Below are 19,395 nucleotides of genomic sequence, written 5' to 3'. Positions count from 1 at the left end.
ATTTATTAAGCTAGCTGCACACCCAAGTGGCACAATGGTTAGCACTGCTGACTCACAGCGCCAGAGACCTGAGTTCAATTCCTGCCTCAGACAACTGTCTGTGTAGAGTTTGCACATTCTCCCCATGTCTGTGTGGGTTTCCTCCGGGTGTTCTGGTTTCCTCCCACATTCCAAAGATGTGCAGGTCAGGTGAATTGGCCATGCTAAATTGCCCGTAGTGTTAGGTGAAGGGGTAAATTGTAGGGAAATGGGTCTGGGTGGGTTGCTCTTCGGAGGGTTGGTGTGGACTTGTTGGGCCGAAGGGCCTGTTTCTACACTGTAAGTAATCTAATCTAATCATTACTCAGCTGCACCAAGCAAATGCTGCTTGTGGGCTTCCTTCATTCCCAATCTCAGCAGCAGCCAAACCCAAATCTTACCTGCTACTACATCACAAGGTTTCTGAGAGCCCTATTGGTCTCAGCCTGCTACAGTTGCACCTCTTCCGGAGCCTCTTCTATTATTCCTAACCATCTGATTGGCCACCAGTCCTAAGGTAACCTTCTCCTGACTAACAGGCTTGGGGGCTGAAGCATTTTTTCTTGCTTTAAATGAGGCAAAATTTGAGAATACAAGGAAACAACAGAATTATAAGGAAACAAAACCACAAGACACTATAGTTTTGAACAAACAAAATCAAATTTACTGTACGGAGTTAGAAAACTAAAATTTATTCCACACACACTATAAGTAAATAAAAGTGATGCAGACAAAGGGCAAAATACTACATAGCTTAAAAATCCTTGGAGTCTCTGAGCTGCTCAGTTCTCAACTGAAGCGACAATTGATTCATTATTGCTTCATATCGACAGCAGTAGCAGAATCTTCAGGTATTTTGAAATTCTCAGTGAATGGTTGTTTTCCCAAGTTGCATGTTATAGATGCTGTCTTCAAAGAGGGTGGGAGAAAGAGCAAAGGTTGGGAGGGTGTGTGTGTGTGAGAGAGAGAGAGAGAGAGAGTTTCAGCTGGTTAGATTAGATTACTTACAGTGTGGAAACAGGCCCTTCAGCCCAACAAGTCCACACCAACCCACCGAAGCGCAACCCACCCATATCCCTACCCCTACATTTACCCCTTACCTAACACTACGGGCAATTTAGCATGGCCAATTCACCTAACCTGCACATCTTTTGGACTGTGGGAGGAAACCGGAGCACCCGGAGGAAACCCACGCAGACACAGGGAGAATGTGCAAACTCCACACAGATAGTTACCCAAGGCGGGAATTGAACCTGGGTCTCTGGCACTGTGAGGCAGCAGTGCTAACCACTGTGTCACTTGGTTAGAGGTAGCAGTTCACAGAGTTTCAATTCATGTCACGTTTCCTTGTGTCCCCATCCTTTGCTGATCTAAGCTGAGCGTAGTATTTAATGTAGCATGCCTATGGTCAGCAACCTTACCATCAATTGGGGATATTTCGATGTAAAGATTAACCATTTAATGGCTTCAGCTGACACCGCGTGTGTAGTTGTGATGCCACCTGCAGTGGATCTCCCGGTACAGAAATTCAGAGAATGGGCAATGGTCTCTGGGGTCTACAGTCTCAGGCCCAGATATTCCTTATGTTCCACCCATAGAGAAAATGACCCTGTTCCATTCCCAAATAGACGAGGGTTGTCAGAGAGTCATAGATTCAGTGGTTCAGTGGCTAGCATTGCTGCTTCATAGCATCAGGAACCTGGGTTCAATTCCACCCTCGGGCTGTGGACCTTTGCACATCCTCCCGTACCTGTGTGGTTCCCCTCGGGGTGCTCAGGTTTCCTTCCATAGTCCAAAGGTGGTGCAGGTTCGGGTGGATTGGCCATGCTAAGATCCCCATTGTGTCCATGGATGTGCAGGCTGGGTGGGTTAACCATGGGAACTGCAGGATTACAGGGATGAGGTAGGGTCTGGGTGGGATGCTTTTCAGAGGGTCAGTGTGGACTCAATAGGCTGAATGGCTTGCTTTTCAACAGTAGAAATTCCATGAGGTGTACAGCATGGCAGCAGATCCTTCAGTCCAACTTGTCCATGCCAACTAGACATCCTAAATTGATCTGAAAAATGTGTTGCTGGAAAAGCGCAGCAGGTCAGGCAGCATCCAAGGAGCAGGAGAATCAAGGTTTCAGGCATAAGCCCTACTTCAGGAAATTGATCCATCTGCAGTCCCATTTGCTAGCATTTGACCCACATCCCTCTAAACCCCTTCTACTCATGTACCCATCCTGATGCCTTTTAAATGCTGCAATTGTACCCACCTGCACCATGTCACCTAGCAGTTCACTGCATACATGCACCACGCTCTATGTGAAAAAAATGCTCTTTAAGGTTTCTTTTAAGTCTTTCTCCTCTCACCTTAAAACTATGGCCTCTAGTTTTGAACTCTCCTACCGTGGGGAAAAGACCTTGGCTATTTACCCTATCATGCCCCTCATGATTTTACAAACCTATATAAGGTCACCCCTCAGCCTCTGATGTTCCAGTGAAAAGAGCCCATTTGAAACTAGGGTTTATCACATGGTGCCACAACACAGACCCAGTCATCACACGGACTGTTTTCAGCATAGCCAAACCATTCTCACCCAGGTATGGTCCTGTTCAGATTTCTTCTTTCTCTTTAGCTTCTCATTAACTATCCCTTTGTCCGCCTAACCTTCTATATCTGGGCTCCATCTCCACCTATCATGTACTCCTTATGCCCTTTCTTCACCATATATACCATCTTTCCCTAGCTACCATTGGTTCTGAAGTAAGGTCACCAGCCCCAAACCGTTAACTCTCTCCCCACAGACGCTGCCAGACCTGCTGAAACTTCCAGCAATTTCTATTTTTGTTTCTCGAAATTGTGAAAGGGCTTCTTCTGTGACAAAGGAAAAAAAATGAGTTTTTTTTTATTAAATCAGTAAATACGCTGATTGAACTGTCTAAAATAACCAGCATATAATTATAATCCACCAGCACACAGCTAAAATAATCAACCCATAGTTTAAATAATCAGTTTATTAAAATAACCAGTCTATAGTTAAGATAACCAGCCCTTTGTTAAAACAATCATTGCATATAATCATTGTATTAAAATAACTGGGGTATAGTGAAAATAAACAGTTCATAGCTAAAATAAACAGTTTATTAAAATAACTAGTGTTTTAAATTAATCATTGTATCATTAAAACAACCAGTATGCAATTAAAGTGATCAGTTGAATAAATTGTTAAAATGGCCGCCATGCCTGTGTAACAGCAACGCGCGGAAATGGCAATACAGTCAGCTCTATTCACTTGGTAGAGGCAGTTGTACATAAGTACAGGGAGGTGTTGTGCTCTATGTCAAACACAAAGCTGTGATTTTTCCTCTGATTGGTGCATTCGTCTCTCTCTGCAGCAGCTGCAGAACAGGAGGAACCTGAAGTTTGTTCAAACTCCTCACTCAGTGTCATGTAGCTGACAGAGACTGATTGCCCAGAATCCAGCTTCTTCTGGAATGAGGTGCAGGTCAGGCAGACAGCGCAGGACAGGATGGCTGCACCCTCCCTGTCTTGTGGTATCAGCATTAATCTACCGCGGCATCAGCGAAAATCTTGAAGTGAATCTGTCAAGACTGTCCACCTCTTCTGCCCCATGCACAGCAACATGTCTGAAACTCACTGAATGTCCAGACATCAATGTGCCTCACAATTTCAATTTGCCAAATTTCAAATACCTGTGCTTTGGAGAGCAGTGATTCATTCCGAACAGTTAACCTTTCCCACTCCACACTGTAATTTGCTTCATGGTACATGTACTAGGGACACTGCCCGTATATAAAGCCAATGCACTACTCATCATGATTTGAAACTTTTGAAGATTAAGCAGAAATGTTAACTGTCTTTTCTTTTTAATTTACCCATGGGACAGGCTTGCCAGCATTTATTGCCTGTCCCTAGCTGCCTTTGAATTGAATGGCTTGCTAAGCCATTCCAGAGGGCAGTTGAGAGTCAACCATATATCTGTGGGTCTGGATCACATATAGGAGGAGAAAGTGAAGACTGCAGATGCTGGAGATCAGAGCTGCAAATGTGTTGCTGGAAAAGTGCAGCAGGTCAGGCAGCATCCAAGGAGCAGGAGAGTCGATGTTTTTGGGCATGACCCCTTCTTCAGGAGGGCTCATGCCCGAAACGTCGATTCTCCTGCTCCTTGGATGCTGCCTGACCTGCTGCGCTTTTCCAGCAACACATTTTCAGATGGATCACATATAGGCCAGATCAGGTAAGGATGGCAGATTTCCTTCCCTGAAGTGAACCAGATGGGGTTTTCTGGCCATTGATTCATGCATGGTCCCCAGTAGATTTTTAATTCCTGATTATTATTACATTCAAATTCCACCATCTGTCAGGGTTGGGATTTGAACCAGGTCCCCAGAACATGAACTGAGTCTCTGGATTAACACGAAGCCATTGCCTCCCCTCTTTAATTGGGATCAACTCATTCGAGGGTACTTTCTGAGAAACAAAATCAACTCCTCTGTACACAGCTGCCCCTCCCCCACCTCAGTTTACAACAGTCCTGATCCCAAAACTGCAAACATAATGATGACCAGTCCCTACCTGTTAATTCCACCTCTGAGGCATGAACCTAAATACAGTGCAATCTTACTGATCCACATCAGCTGGTAACTCTGGTGATCCTCCCCATGGTATAGACTACTATCAGGTTTAAGAATCAGGTCGTACTCATTTCCCTGGAAGTACCAGGGACAAACTGGCATAGTTTTCCACAATGTACATGTTGCTTTTACCAAATTAGTTTCTTTTAAAGTTGACAACGACATCTCCCTCACAAAGGGAGAACTCTAGCCTGTATGGTCAGTAAATATACAAGCATGGAAAATAGGAGCAGGAGTAAGCAGTCTGGCCCTTCAAGTATGCTCTCCCATTCAACGCAATCATGGCTGATCATCCAACTCAGTGTCCTGTTCCCAGTTTATCCCCCCACCCTTTGATCCCTTTAGCTCTAAGAGCTATATCTACCTCCTTCTTGAATGCATCCGATGTTTTGGAATCTACTGCATTCCGTGACAGAGAATTCCACAGGCTGGCCACTCTTTGGTTGAAGAGATTTCTCCTCACTTCAGTCCTAAGTGACCTATCCCTTACCCTTAGACTGTGACCCCACAGTGCTGGACTCTCCAATCATATGAATAATTTTCCTATGTTGACTCTGTCACGTCCTGTTAGAATTTTATGTTTCTCTGAGATATCCCCTCATTCTTCTAAACTGTAGCGGATATTGTTTCAATCTATCCAGTCTTTCTCCATGTGGCACTCCTGCCATCCCAGGGATCAGCTTATCAATCTTTGTTACACTCCCTCAATAGCCAGAACATCCTTCCTCAGATGAGGAGACTGAATTGCACAGAATCTTCAGGTACATGCTCATCAAAGCGCTGTACTATTGCAGCAGGACATCTCTACTCCTGCACTCGAATCATCTCACAATCAGGGCCAACCTCCGATTTGCCTTCTTCACCACCTGCTGTACCTGTATGCTTACTTTCAGACTCTGGTGTACAGGGAACCCAAATCAATCGATTGCCTTTCAGTTCATAATCTGCCTTCTTCTTTTTGGTCCCAAAGTGCACCTCATATTGATCCACATTATTCTCCATTTGCCATACATTTGCCAACTCACACACTCAACTTGTCCACATTAAGCTGAAGCATCTCTGCATCCTCCTCACAGCTTACCCTCTCACTCAACTTGGAGATGTTATATTGAATTCCGTCATTTAAATCATTCCTAGGTATTGTGAATAGCTGGGATCCAAGCACCAATCCCTGTGGGACTCAACTAGCCACTGCCTGCCATTTGGTAAAGACCCATTTATTCCTTTGGTTTGCTTCCTGTCTGCTAACCAGTTCTTTATCAAACAGATCCAGACAAAACTAAACCATGTATTGAATTGTCTGCCATCTTCTCCCTCCCCATTATAACTTCTCCTGTTTCGGACTGTAAGGAATCTACATTTGTCATTGTTCATCTTTTTCTTCTCAAGTATCGATAGAAAGGAAAGTTCCAGTGACTGCCAGTGATAGGAAGGACACTGTCATCAGTTACAAAGCTACCTCTGTTGCTGGCCTGAGGTTTGGGGTGAAATGAATCACTCAATGCCACACACGATTGACGTTGATAGTTTTGACAGGAGACTTCTGTTCCACTGGCCCAGCTGTGGTTTGTAAATTGATACAGTTGGAAGCTGTAATTAGCTGTAAAGTGACTATTTTTTGAATAACAGTCTGTCTTTTAAGGCACTGTGCCTGTTAAACCAGAAAATGTATTTACTCTCTTACCTCCATGTCTTTGAGTTAGGGTCATTTCGCTCTAGCTAGCCCAGTGGTTTTTCACTCCTTTTCTTCGATTTCACTTTTTCACCAAGCCTTTTCCCTTCTCTCCCAAAACCTCTTCCTTTTCTTCCCAAACCTCTTCCCTCTCTCCCCAAACCTCTTCCCTCACTCTCCAAACCTCTTCCCCCACTCTCCCCAAACCTATTCCCTCTCTCCCCAAACCTCTTCCCTCACTCTCCAAACCTCTTCCCTCACTCTCCCCAAACCTCTTCCCTCTCTCCCCAAACCTATTCCCTCACTCTCCAAACCTCTTCCCTCTCTCTCCAAACCTCTTCCCCCACTCTCCCCAAACCTCTTCCCTCTCTCCCCAAACCTCTTCCCTCTCTCCCCAAACCTATTCCCTCACTCTCCAAACCTCTTCCCTCTCTCCCCAAACCTCTTCCCTCACTCTCCAAACCTCTTCCCTCACTCTCCAAACCTCTTCCCTCTCTCCCCAAACCTCTTCCCTCACTCTCCAAACCTCTTCCCTCTCTCCCCAAACCTCTTCCCTCACTCTCCAAACCTCTTCCCTCTCTCCCCAAACCTCTTCCCTCTCTCTCCAAACCTCTTCCCTCTCTTCCCAAACCTCTTCCGACTCTCCCCAAACCTCTTCCCTCTCTCTCCAAACCTCTTCCCTCTCTTCCCAAACCTCTTCCGACTCTCCCCAAACCTCTTCCCACTCTCTCCAAACCTCTTCCTTCTCTCCCCAACACTCTTCCGACTCTCCCCAAATCTCTTCCCTCTCTCCCCAAACCTCTTTCTTCTCTCCCCAAACCTCTTCCCTCTCTCCTCAAACCTCTTCCTTCACTCTCCAAACCTCTTCCTTCTCTCCCCAACACTCTTCCTTCTCTCCCCAAACCTCTTCCCACTCTCTCCAAACCTTTTTCTTCTCTCCCCAAACCTCTTTCTTCTCTCCCCAAACCTCTTCCCTCTCTCCCCAAACCTCTTCCCACTCTCCCCAAACCTCTTCCCACTCTCCCCAAACCTCTTCCCTCACTCTCTAAACCTCTTCCCTCTCTCCCCAAACCTCTTCCTTCTCTCCCCAAACCTCTTCCCTCTCTCCCCAAACCTCTTCCTTCTCTCCCCAAACCTCTTCCCACTCTCCCCAAACCTCTTCCCTCTCTCCCCAACACTCTTCCCACTCTCCCCAAACCTCTTCCCTCACTCTCTAAACCTCTTCCCTCTCTCCCCAAAACCTCTTCTTTCTCTCTCTCCCCAAGTTTCTTCCCTCCTTTCCCCAAAATTCTTTCCCTTCTCACCCTAAACCTTGTCCTCTCTCTCTCCCTAAACCTTTCTCCCCCTTTCCCCAATCTCTTTGTATTTGCTCTTCTCTGTGGTTTTCCCTTCCACTTTCCTTTTCAGGTTGATGGGGTGGGAGGTGTGCTGCTGTTTCAGGATGTCACTATTTTATTGTCAGTACAGGATGGCTTTGGGCTGGGGACAACACAGTATACATTGTCTACATTCCCATTCCCTTCCCCAGTTGGTTACCTCTTGCCCCATTACATACTGTATCCCCTCAGCTACGTTGACTGCCTTGGGCTATCCTCCCTCCCTTCCTTCACTGCAAACTGCCCCTACGCGCTTTCCTATATTTCATTATTTCATGACCAATCACTCAGCCTTCACCCTCCACTGGTCCTCACTTCTGGTGGGAGCTCAGAGGGCCCCTCACTCTCAACCGGGTATCTCCTCCTGCCTCCCCTTTCTCCTCCTCTCAGCCTATATCATTCAGTCAGTGTTTATTCGGTTTCAAAGTAAAAATAGTTGTTCTGAGGGAAAACCCAATGTGGACCGAAGCGATGTATTTCTGCACAGATCTCAGATTCCTGTAAGGCAGCCTGTGATTCAGGGTCATAGAGATGTACGGCACAAAAAAAGGCCCTTCGGCCCATTGAGTGTACACGGATCAAAACCAGCCATCTAACTACTTGAATCCCACTTCCCAGCCCTTGGCTCATGGTCTTGTATGTATTGACAACCCAAGTGCACGTCTAAATACTTCTTCAATGTTGAGGGTTTCTGCCTCTCCCATCCAAATCCCCACCGCTCCTTGGGTGAAAAACCTATTCCTCACATCTCCTCGAAACCTTCTGCCCTTGGTCATTGATACTTCCATCAAGGGGAAAAGTTCCTTCCTGTCAACACCACGTATATTGTTCATAATTTTGTACATCTCAATCTCATCTCCCTCTCAATCCCCTCTGCTCTAAGGAAAATAACTCCACTCCGTCAATCTCTTCTCACAACTGAAACTGTCCAGCCCAAGAAGCATCCTGGCAAATCTCCTCCGCAGCCTCTCCAGTGCTATCACATCCCTCCTTTAATGTTGATTCCATAACTGCACACAGTACTCTAGCCATGTCACCAACATTTAATACAGTTCCAGCATCAGCTCCCTGCTCTTAAACACTACACCTCAGTTAATAAAGGCTAGTATCCCATTTGTCTTCTAAACCACTTTATCCACCCATCCTGATACCTTAAGGGACGAGAGTACATGCACACCAAGGTCCCTCTGATCCTCAGTACTTCTTAGGGTCCTTGTTTGTCCTGCCCAAGTGCAGCACCTCACACATATCAGGATTGAATTCCATTTGCCATTGATCAACTCACCTGGTCAGGCTGTCTATACCCTCTTTGTAATCCAAGGTAATCCTCCTCATTATTTCTCACCTCATCAATTTTTATTTGATCTATGAACCTGATGATGGAGATTGCTAGATTCAAGTTGAAACCATTTATGCACACCGCATACAGCAAGGACCCAAACCCTGGTCCCTGCGAGTCTCCATTGTACACAGGGCTCCAGTCACAGAAACAGCCATCAGCCATCGCCCTCTGATTCCTGCCACTCATCCATTTCTGTCAAATTTTCTGGGATCTCAATGGGCTCTCACCTTTCCCATCACTCTCCCATATGGGACCTTGTATAAGAGAGCTCTCCATCTTACTCTATGCATTCAGTCAACAGTTTGTCTGTAAGCAAGCAGACAACTAGTTACTCAGACAGCTAATTATGTAATCTAAGTAAGCATTTGACATAGACTGGGGGTTGGGTTTAGTGGTACAGTGGTAATATAACTGTCTCAGTAATTGATGCTATTGCTCCAGGAACAAGTGTTCACATCCTGTCATGGTAGCTGGGAGGATTTGAATTCAATTTGTACCTTATGTGGTGATGTGGTAATGTCCCTACCTCTGAACCAGGAAGCCTGTGTTCAAGTACCACCTGCTTTAAAGGTGTACAATGACCTCCCTGAACAGGTTGATTAGGAAAATATCTGCAAGTGATATTTGTGACGGTCTCTGCTCGTCCATGATATTAAGGGCGAATTTCACAATGCATAGCAAATTGTGATATCTGTTTGGCTTATTATAGACCTCCAGTGAAGTATTATTACTACAATAGGAGATTGTGCCAAAGCCTTGGTCAAATATTGGTAGAAGGCTGTTATGATGCAGTGGTAGTGTCCCTACCATTGAACTAGGAGTCCTGGGTTGCAGTGCCAGCTGTCCTGAAGGCCTGTTATAATGTGTCTAAACAGGTTGGCCAAACCAGTGACAGGACTTCGAGGTGCAGTGGGAATGTCTTTACCTCTGGTCCTGCAGATTTGGGGGAGTGAAATTATCTCAAACCAAACTTGTACATGTAAGCCTGAGCTATCACATTAGTGTGTACAGTTAGTTGTCTGTTAATAAGTATTCATGAAAACTGAAGGGTACACAGGACAGATCATAGAACATTCTGGCGCAGGAAAGGCCCTTCTGCCCTCGATGTTACACCGACCTGTGAAACCAATCTGAAGCCCACCTAACCTACACTATTCCATTATCATCCATATGTTTATCCAATGACCATTTAAATACTCTTTACATCAGTGAGTCTACCACTGTTGCAGTCAGGGCACTCCACACCCCGACTACTCTGAGTAAAGACAGTACCTCTGACATCTGTCACATATCTATCACCCCTCAGTTTAAAGCTATGTCCCTTCATGCAAGCCATCGTCATCTGAGGAAAAAGGATCTCACTGTCTACCCTATCTAATCCCCCGATCCTTTGAAGGAAGCGAAAAAGATGTTAACTATTATGTAAGAAGCGGCCTGGAGGTATGGTCTTCAAACAGCAGTTAAAGGGGCTGTAGTGTGGCAATGTCCATACCTGGGCTGAGAGGGCCAGCTTCACATCCCACCTGCTCCAGAGGTATATAATAACGTCTCTCAACCAAATGAGAATAAAAATGGGTTCAGGCAGCAGTTGGCTGAGAACTCTCAAGCAAACCTTATGCCTCTGACACACATTGACTGTGTTTTTTAACACGTTTGCTCTGATCATCAGCATCCTCTGCCAGGTCCATTCTCAGTTGTTCAGGTGTTGGCGAACCACTCCTTTGCCGCCAACAAGGTAGGCCTCAAGCCTACTTGGGCTGCATCAGATTGGTTTCACAGTTCGGTGTAACATCGAGGGCAGAAGGGCCTTTCCTGCGCCAGAATGTTCTATGATCTGTCCTGTGTACCCTTCAGTTTTCATGAATACTTATTAACAGACAACTAACTGTACGCACTAATGTGATAGCTCAGGCTTGCATGCACAAGTTTGGTTTGAGATAATTTCACTCCCCCAAATCTGCAGGACCAGAGGTAAAGACATTCCCACTGCACCTCGAAGTCCTTTCACAGGGAATAGGACTTGACACTGTCAGTGCTGAACGACATACTAGCCATCCGGGGGACTGAACTGACCAGCATCTCCCTATCATCGGGGCTTCATGCAACTTGGCTGCCATTACCAGACTCCTAATCGTACTCATGTCCGGCACAGGGAATGAGTGCAGGATGGTGAAGGCAGGTCAGGAGAAAGGAAGCTCTTGCCCTATCTCTAGCACAACAAGCAACTGCACCTTGCATCTGTTCAGATTGTGATGACCTGTTTTGAAACCACTTGTACAGCAGATGAACTCCATGTAATTCCTTCTTATTCTTTTACAAACACAAAATGGTATTAGACTGAAGTAACAAAACACTTTTGCACTGCATCTTTTGAGATAGATGTGATAACAAACAAATAAATCCACAAACCCAGTACAGACTCGTGCCCTTGCCCTAACACAAAGAACATCTTTCATGACAATGAATTCCTTTCAATCCAAAAGGATGAACAACAGGAAGGCAGAGACAGAAAATGATTTGCATCAGTAGCTCAGTGATGTGAAGAAAAATCCTTTGCAGGTTTGGAACGGACTGGCTGAAACTGCGGTGCAGTCAGGTTCAACTGGGGCATTCAAGAGAGCATTAGATAGTCAGCTCAACAGAAGAAGTGTGCCGATGGACACAGATAACAGAACAGCGTACTGACAGAGGCAGATAAAGGAACAGTGTACCGATGGGCACAGATAAAGGAACAATGTACTGATGTACACGGAACAAGGAACAGTGTACTGATGTACACGGATAAAGGAACAGTGTACTGATGTACACGGGTAATGGAACAGTGTACTGAGGTACACGGAACAAGGAACAGTGTACTGAGGTACACGGAACAAGGAACAGTGTACTGAGGAACACAGATAAAGGAAGAGTGTACCGATGTACACTGATAAAGGAACAGTGTACCAATGTACGCGGATAAAGGAACAGTGTAGTGATGGACATGGATAAAGGAACAGTGTACCAATGGACACGGATAAAGGAACAGCGTACTGATGGACACGGGGGATAAAGGAACTGTGTACAAATGTACACGGATAAAGGAACAGTGTACAGATGGACACAGATAAAGGAACAGTGTACTGATGTAGACGGATAAAGGAACAGTGTACCGATGTACATGGATAATTACCGAAGGACATGGATAAAAGAACAGTGTACTGGTGTACACGGGTAAAGGAACAGTGGACCGATGTACATGGATAAAGGAACAGTATACCGAAGGACATGGATAAAGGAACAGTGCACTGATGCACACGGATAAAGGAACAGTGTATCAATGTACACGAAAAAAGGAACAGTGTACCAATGTACACGGATAAAGGAACAGTGTACTGATGTACACACATAAAGGAACAGTGTACCGATGTACACAGATAAAGGAACAGGATACCGAAGGACAGGAATAAAGGAACAGTGTACCGACGTACACTGATAAAAGAACAGTGTACCGATGTACACGGATAAAGGAACAGTGTACTGATGGACACGGATAAAGGAACAACATACTGATGTACTCGGATAAAGGAACAGTGTACCGATGTACACGGATAAAGGAACAGAGTACTGAAGGACACAAATAAAGGAACAGTGTACCGATGTACGCGCATAAAGGAACAGTGGACTGATATACACGGATAAAGGAACAGCGCACTGATGTACACGGATAAAGGAACTGTGTACCGATGTAAACGGATAAAGGAACAGTGCACTGATGTACACGGATAAAGGAACAGTGCACTGATGCACACGGATAAAGGAACAGTGTATCAATGTACACGAATAAAGGAACAGTGTACCAATGTACACGGATAAAGGAACAGTGTACTGATGTACACACATAAAGGAACAGTGTACCGATGTACACAGATAAAGGAACAGTGTACTGATAGGCACGGATAAAGGAACAGCACATCAGTCCATATACACGGATAAAGGAACTGTGTACTGATGTACACGGATAAAGGAACAGCGTACTGATGGACACGGATAAAGGAACAGTGTACCGACGTACACGGATAAAGGAACAGTGTACTGATGGACACGGATAAAGGAACAACATACTGATGTACTCGGATAAAGGAACAGTGTACCGATGTACACGGATAAAGGAACAGAGTACTGAAGGACACAAATAAAGGAACAGTGTACCGATGTACGCGCATAAAGGAACAGTGGACTGATATACACGGATAAAGGAACAGCGCACTGATGTACACGGATAAAGGAACTGTGTACCGATGTAAACGGATAAAGGAACAGTGCACTGATGTACACGGATAAAGGAACAGTGTACCGATGTACACGGATAAAGGAACAGTGTACTAATGGACACGGATAAAGGAACAGTGTACTGATGTACACAGATAAAGGAACAGTGTACCGATGTACAGCGTTAAAGGAACAGTGGACTGATATACACGGATAAAGGAACTGTGTACTGATAGGCACGGATAAAGGAACAGCACATCAGTCCATATACACGGATAAAGGAACTGTGTACTGATGTACACGGATAAAGGAACAACATACTGATGTACTCGGATAAAGGAACAGTGTACCGATGTACACGGATAAAGGAACAGAGTACTGAAGGACACAAATAAAGGAACAGTGTACCGATGTACGCGCATAAAGGAACAGTGGACTGATATACACGGATAAAGGAACAGCGCACTGATGTACACGGATAAAGGAACTGTGTACCGATGTAAACGGATAAAGGAACAGTGCACTGATGTACACGGATAAAGGAACAGTGTACCGATGTACACGGATAAAGGAACAGTGTACTAATGGACACGGATAAAGGAACAGTGTACTGATGTACACAGATAAAGGAACAGTGTACCGATGTACAGCGTTAAAGGAACAGTGGACTGATATACACGGATAAAGGAACAGTGTACTGATAGGCACGGATAAAGGAACAGCACATCAGTCCATATACATGGATAAAGGAACTGTGTACTGATGTACACGGATAAAGGAACAGCGTACTGATGGACACGGATAAAGGAACAGTGTACCGACGTACACGGATAAAGGAACTGTGTACCGACATACACGGATAAAGGAACAGTATACCGATGTACGCGGATAAAGGAACAGTGTACTGAAGAACACGGATATTGGAACTGTGTACTGATGTACACAGATAACGGAACAGTGTACCGACGTACATGGATAAAGGAACAGTGTACCGATGTACACGGTTAAAGGAACAGTGGACTGATATACACGGATAAAGGAACAGTGTACTGATGTACATGGATAAAGGAACTGTGTACCAAAGTACACTGATAAAGGAACAGTGTACCAATGTACACAGATGAAGGAACAGTGTACCGATGTACACGGAAAAAGGAACAGTATACCGCAGGACATGGATAAAGGAACAGTGTACTGATGCAAACGGATAAGGAACAGTGTACCGATAGACACGGATTAAGGAACAGAGTACTGATGAACACGGATAAAGGAACAGTGTACCGATGGACACGGATAAAGGAACAGTGTACCGATGGACACGGATAAAGGAACAGTGTACTGATGTACATGGATAAAGGAACTGTGTACCAAAGTACACTGATAAAGGAACAGTGTACCAATGTACACAGATGAAGGAACAGTGTACCGATGTACACGGAAAAAGGAACAGTATACCGCAGGACATGGATAAAGGAACAGTGTACTGATGCAAACGGATAAGGAACAGTGTACCGATAGACACGGATTAAGGAACAGAGTACTGATGAACACGGATAAAGGAACAGTGTACCGATGGACACGGATAAAGGAACAGTGTACCGAATGACACTGATAAAGGAACAGTGTACCGATGGACACGGATAAAGGAACAGTGTACCGATAGACATGGATTAAGGAACAGAGTACTGATGGACACGGATAAAGGAACAGTGTACCGATGGACACGGATAAAGGAACAGTGTACCGATGGGTACGGATAAAGGAACAGCGTACTGATGGACACAGAAAAAGGAACAGTATACCGCAGGACATGGATAAAGGAACAGTGTACCAATGGACACGGATAAAGGAACAGTGTACCAATGGACACGGATAAAGCAACTGTGTACCGACGTACAAGGATAAAGGAACAGTGTACTGATGTGCACGGATAAAGGAACAGTATACCGATGGACACGGATAAAGGAACAGCATACAGATGTACACGGATAAAGGAGCAGTGTACCGATGTATACAGATAAAGGAACAGTGTACCGATGGACACGGATAAAGGAACAGCATACAGATGTACACGGATAAAGGAACAATGTACTGGTGTACACGGATAAAGGAACTGTGTAACGATCGTCACGGATAAAGGAACAGCGTAACGATGGACACGGATAAAGGAACAGGGTAAGGATGGACACTGATAAAGGAACAGTGTACTGATGGACACGGATAAAGGAACTGTGTACCGATGGACACGGATAAAGGAACAGTGTACTGATGTACACAGCTAACGGAACAGTGTACCGTAGGACACTGATAAAGGAACAGTGTACTGGTGTACACGGATAAAGGAACAGTGTACCGATGGGTACGGATAAAGGAACAGCGTACTGATGGACATGTATAAAGGAACAGTGTACCGATATACACGGAAAAAGGAACAGTATACCGCAGGAGATGGATAAAGGAACAGTGTACCGATGGACACGGATAAAGGAACAGTTTACAGAAGGACACGGATAAAGGAACAGTGTACCGATGGACACGGATAACGGAACAGTGTACTGATGTACTTGGATAAAGGAACAGTGTACCGATGGACACAGATAAAGGAACAGTATACCGATGATCACGAATAAAGGAACAGTGTGCTGACGTACATGGATAAAGGAACTGTGTACCGAGGGACACGGATAAGGGAACAGTGTACCGATGGACATGGATAAAGGAACAGTGTACCGATGGACACGGATAAAGGAACAGTGTAGCGATGGACACGGATAAAGGAACTGTGTACCGATGGACACGGATAACGGAACAGTGTACTGATGTACTCGGATAAAGGAACAGTGTACCGATGGACACAGATAAAGGAACAGTATACCGATGATCACGAATAAAGGAACAGTGTGCTGATGTACACGGATAAAGGAACAGTGTACGGGTGTGCACGGATAAAGGAACTGTGTACCGAGGGACACGGATAAGGGAACAGTGTACCGATGGACATGGATAAAGGAACTGTGTCCCGATGGACACGGATAAAGGAACAGTGTAACGATGTACACAGATAAAGGAAAAGTGTACTGATGGACATGGATTACGGAATAGTGTACCGATGTACTCGGATAAAGGAACAGTGTACCGAAGGACACGGATAAAGGAACAGTGTACTGATGTACTCGGATAAAGGAACAGTGTACCGATGGACACAGATAAAGGAACAGTATACCGATGATCACGAATAAAGGAACAGTGTGCTGATATACACGGATAAAGGAACCGTGTACCGATGGACACAGATAAAGGAACAGTGTAACGATGGACATGGATAAAGGAACAGTGTAATGATGGACACGGATAAAGCAACTGTGTACCGATGTACACTGATAAAGGAACAGTGTACTGATGTACACACATAAAGGAACAGTGTATGGATGTACACAGATAAAGGAACAGTATACCGAAGGACATGAATAAGGGAACAGTGCACTGATGTACACGGATAAAGGAACAGTGTACTGATGGACATGGATAGAGGAACTGTGTACCGATGGACACGGAGAAAGGAACTGTGTACCGAGGGACACGGATAAAGGAACAGCGTAACGATGGACACGGATAAAGGAACCGTGTCCCGATGGACACAGATAAAGGAACAGTGTACTGATGGACACGGATAAAGGAACAGTGTACTGATGTACACAGATAAAGGAACAGTGTACCGATGTACACAGATAACGGAACAGTGTACCGAAGGACACTGATAAAGGAACAGTGTACTGGTGTACACGAATAAAGGAACAGCCTACTGATGGACATGTATAAAGGAACAGTGTACCGATGTACACGGAAAAAGGAACAGTATACCGATAGACACGGATTAAGGAACAGAGTACTGATGGACACGGATAAAGGAACAGTGTACCGAAGGACACTGATAAAGGAACAGTGTACTGGTGTACACAGATAAAGGAACAGTGTACCGATGTACGCGGATAAAGGAACAGTGCACTGATGAACACGGAAAAAAGAACTGTGTACCAATAAACACTGGTAAAGGAACAGTGTATGGATGTACGCAGATAAAGGAACAGTATACTGAAGGATATGAATAAAGGAACAGTGCACTGATTGACACTGATAAAGGAACTGTGTACCGAGGGACACGGAGAAAGGAACAGCGTAACGATGGACACGGATAAAGGAACTGTGTCCCGATGGATACAGATAAAGGAACAGTGTACTGATGGACACGGATAAAGGAACAGTGTACCGATGGACACGGATAAAGGAACTGTGTACTGATGTACACAGCTAACGGAACAGTGTATGGATGTACACAGATAAAGGAACAGTATACCGAAGGACATGAATAAAGGAACAGTGCACTGATGTACACGGATAATGGAACAGTGTATTGATGGACACTGATAAAGGAACTGTGTACCGAGGGACACAGATAAAGGAACAGCGTAACGATGGACACAGATAAAGGAACAGTGTACTGAGGGACACAGATAAAGGAACTGTGTCCCGATGGATACAGATAAAGGAACAGTGTACTGATGGACATGGATAAAGGAACAGTGTACCGATGGGTACGGATAAAGGAACAGCGTACTGATGGACATGTATAAAGGAACAGTGTACCGATATACACGGAAAAAGGAACAGTATACCGCAGGACATGGATAAAGGAACTGTGTACCGATGGACACGGATAAAGGAACAGTTTACCGATGGTCACGGATAAAGGAAGAGTGTACCGACAGACATGGATTAAGGAACAGAGTACTGATGGACACGGATAAAGGAACAGTGTACCAAAGGACACTGATAAAGGAACAGTGTACTGATGTACTTGGATAAAGGAACAGTGTACCGATGGACACAGATAAAGGAACAGTATACCGATGATCACGAATAAAGGAACAGTGTGCTGATGTACACGGATAAAGGAACAGTGTACGGGTGTGCACGGATAAAGGAACTGTGTACCGAGGGACACGGATAAGGGAACAGTGTAACGATGAACGCGGATAAAGGAACAGTGTACTGATGCACACAGCTAACGGAACAGTGTACCGAAGGACACGGATAAAGGAACAGTGTACCGATGGGTACGGATAAAGGAACAGCATACTGATGGACATGTATAAAGGAAGAGTGTACCGATGTACACGGAAAAAGGAACAGTATACCGCAGGACATGGATAAAGGAACAGTGTCCCGATGTACACGGATAAAGGAAAAGTGTACTGATGGACACAGATAAAGGAATAGGGTACGATGGACACGGATAAAGGAACAGTGTACTGACGGACACGGATAAAGGAACAGATTACTGATGTACATGGATTAAGGAACAGTGTAACGATGGACACGGATAAAGGAAAAGTGCACTGATGTACACGGATAAAGGAACCGTGTACCGATGGACACAGATAAAGGAACCGTGTACCGATGTACACGGATAAAGCAACTGTGTACCGATGTACACGGATAAAGGAACACTGTACTGATGTACACACATAAAGGAACAGTGTATGGATGTACACAGATAAAGGAACAGTATACCGAAGGACATGAATAAGGGAACAGTGCACTGATGTACACGGATAGAGGAACTGCGTACCGAGGGACACGGATAAAGGAACTGTGTCCCGATGGACACAGATAAAGGAACAGTGTACTGATGGACACGGATAAAGGGACAGCGTAACGATGGACACGGATAAAGGAACAGTGTACAGATGGACACGGATAAAGGAACAGTGTACTGATGTACACAGATAACGGAACAGTGTACCGATGACCACGGATAAAGGAACAGTGTACTGATGTACACAGATAACGGAACAGTGTACTGATGGACACGGATAAAGGAACTGTGTACCGATGGACACGGATAAAGGAACAGTGTACTGATGTACACAGATAACGGAACAGTGTACCGATGACCACGGATAAAGGAACAGTGTACTGATGTACACAGATAAAGGAACAGTGTACTGATGTACACAGATAACGGAACAGTGTACCGATGGACACGGATAAAGGAACAGTGTACTGATGTACACAGATAAAGGAACAGTGTACTGATG

This window comes from Hemiscyllium ocellatum, chromosome 37 (assembly GCF_020745735.1).
Source record: "Hemiscyllium ocellatum isolate sHemOce1 chromosome 37, sHemOce1.pat.X.cur, whole genome shotgun sequence".
Taxonomy (NCBI): domain Eukaryota; kingdom Metazoa; phylum Chordata; class Chondrichthyes; order Orectolobiformes; family Hemiscylliidae; genus Hemiscyllium; species Hemiscyllium ocellatum.
This window is presented reverse-complemented; position numbering follows the sequence as displayed.